General features: G+C 37.3%; 1 protein-coding gene across 2 annotated transcripts in view; it reads left to right on the top strand.

Annotated features, from left to right (window-relative positions):
- pi4k2b (phosphatidylinositol 4-kinase type 2 beta) overlaps window positions 1-2,901 on the top strand; it is a 21,320-nt gene that overhangs the window by 14,783 nt on the left and 3,636 nt on the right. The gene's annotated exons all lie outside the window — the stretch shown is intronic.

The raw sequence follows: 2,901 nt of genomic DNA on the forward strand, positions 1-2,901 counted from the left end.
TTCTTAACATTTAACAAACTATGAATGTGTCATCATCATACCCACTTAACGGGAAGAAACTCAGCTATCAGACAATATTAATAATTTTTAGCTAAACGAAACACAAGGGTAATACCAAGCTTCTGAATTAGCCCNTAGTGTAGCTTGTTCCAGAGGTAGATCAAATAGCTAAGTGTGTTACTGTAGGTCTTTGCCGCGCACAGAGAAAAGTGTCATGTATTTTACGTCATCATTTTACGTCATGCGATCGGCATTTTTAGAGAGCACCGATCGATCGGCAGAGAGTGAGTATCCGCCGATTTCAATCGGCGGCCGATCGATCGGAGCATCCCTAGTACTTGGTGAGAGCCTTCAGTGGTACGGGTAGACGACGTGTTTTTCGGGTGAAAAAAAGAGCCAAACGCGAAAACGCAGCAGCATTTGGATGCACTTCAACCAAAACCTAGGCAATGATCCATCGGAGTGCAACATTTGTAAAGCCAAAATATCATTTAAAGCAGGGTCAGCAAATAATGTCCACCGCCACTTTAAAAAAAACGGCTCTTTTGAACGGCTCTCGGAAAGAAACGGAGCCATAACATCTGGCACCCTTCAAAGTGCCGTAATTCCCATCACTAATTTGCATTTCCCCTGCTCAAAAAAAGACAAAATCAAAATGCACTTACAGTATGCCACATGCGTATTATGGGTGCTATTTTTCAGTTAATCATAGGTTGCAGAGAGCTTGGTAATTAGAACAATCCCTGCTGATCCTAATGATTTTTCAGAAATGAGTAAATGATTTGTATGTTTTATACAGTCTGTCTGAGCTGCATGCATCACTGTTAGCTGCTGCAATCATTCAACATCTGTATCGTTCAAAATACCCCACCCCCACCCTCTAATACAGATCAGAGAGGAAATACAGATCAGTTTTGAAAAGGACTGTTCTCATGTCATATAGAGATACTTAGAAAAAGACATATATGGGAACAAGGGACCCTTTAAAACTCTACACTGCCAAAGCTGTATCTGTTAGTTTTACAACATTAATTGTGCATTCTCTGTACAGAAAGGTATATGGGTGGTGCCAACTTATGGGTGACCATCTGTACCTCGCTAATCCTGTTGGTTGAAGGTGTGAGAATTCACTTTAGGCTGTTTTTTGATATCATTATATTAGATTGCAGTGTAGGATGAACTCCCATGCTTATTCTCCCCTCGCAGCCTAACTTGAAGATAGAAAGCAACCCTTTTATGTAACAGATTTTTATTTTTAGCATTAGAGAGATATATTATGGTTTTTTAGCAGCAACATCCCGTCCCCCATGTGTTTTGCATAAGATGGAGTGTTATCTTTACGATTGTCGGAAGAAATGGGACAGAGGGAACATAAAGACACAAAAACCGACGAGAGGACAGGGTATCAATCACATTAAGGCTGAAAGGCATGACTGAAAAAAAGACAGGAAGACAGACAGGAAACGACAGGGAATCATGTAGACGTGAGAGAGAGGGAGAAGAAACTAACAACTTCATCAAGAGAACCAGAGATAGGATTATTACTGTATTCACTGCAGCATTTCCTTTACACAATTACTGCACAGCACTGCAGAGGAATTAACACCTTCCTAAAAGAGTGGGGAGTTGTGTAAGAACAATGCCCCTGAAACTGGTGGAGAAGACCTCGTTGAGACACATTTTAGGTGTATGATGATTAAAAGTAAACACACAATAACGTGAGAAAAAGCTGTCTTTAAAAATAAAAGGAAAAGACTGATGTATACGTTCACTCCCACTGCACAGGTTACATTTATTTTCAATTTAACAATCCATTCCTTGCACAATTAATGTATGTATAATATCCTGCTTTATATATTGTTACTGTAAATTTGTATTTCCACATATTATTTTTTTACCATTTAATCTATCTACCTGTCTATCTATCTATCTACCTGTCTATCTACCTATCTATCTGTCTATCTATCTATCTATCTATCTATCTATCTATCTATCTATCTACCTATCTATCTATCTATCTATCTACCTGTCTATCTACCTATATATCTATCTGTCTATCTATCTATCTATCTATCTACCTGTCTATCTACCTATCTATCTATCTGTCTATCTATCTATCTATCTATCTATCTATCTATCTATCTATCTATCTATCTACCTGTCTATCTACCTATCTACCTATCTGTCTAGCTATCTATCTATCTATCTATCTATCTATCTACCTGTCTATCTACCTATCTATCTATCTACCTATCTACCTATCTATCTATCTACCTATATATCTGTCTATCTACCTATCTATCTATCTATCTACCTACCTATCTGTCTAGCTATCTATCTATCTATGCATCTACCTATCTATCTATCTATCTACCTACCTATCTATCTATCCATCTACCTATCTATCTATCTATCTATCTATCTATCTACCTATCTATCTATCTATCTATCTATCTACCTATATATCTATCTACCTATCTATCTATCTATCTATCTACCTATCTATCTATCTATCTATCTATCTGTCTATCTATCTATCTATCTATCTACCTACCTACCTACCTACCTATCTATCTATCTATCTATCTACCTGTCTATCTATCCATCTACCTACCTACCTACCTACCTACCTACTTACTTACCTACCTACCTATCTACCTACCTACCTATCTATCTATCTACCTACCTACCTATCTATCTATCTATCTATCTGTCTATCTATCTATCTATCTACCTATCTATCTACCTACCTACTTACCTACCTACTTACCTACCTATCTACCTACCTACCTACCTACCTACCTATCTATCTATCTATCTATCTATCTGTCTACCTATCTATCTATCTATCTATCTATCTACCTACCTACCTATCTATCTACCTACCTACCTATCTATCTA

Source organism: Notothenia coriiceps, unplaced genomic scaffold (genome assembly GCF_000735185.1).
Source record: "Notothenia coriiceps isolate Sejong01 unplaced genomic scaffold, NC01 NC01_scaffold00037246, whole genome shotgun sequence".
Classification (NCBI taxonomy): domain Eukaryota; kingdom Metazoa; phylum Chordata; class Actinopteri; order Perciformes; family Nototheniidae; genus Notothenia; species Notothenia coriiceps.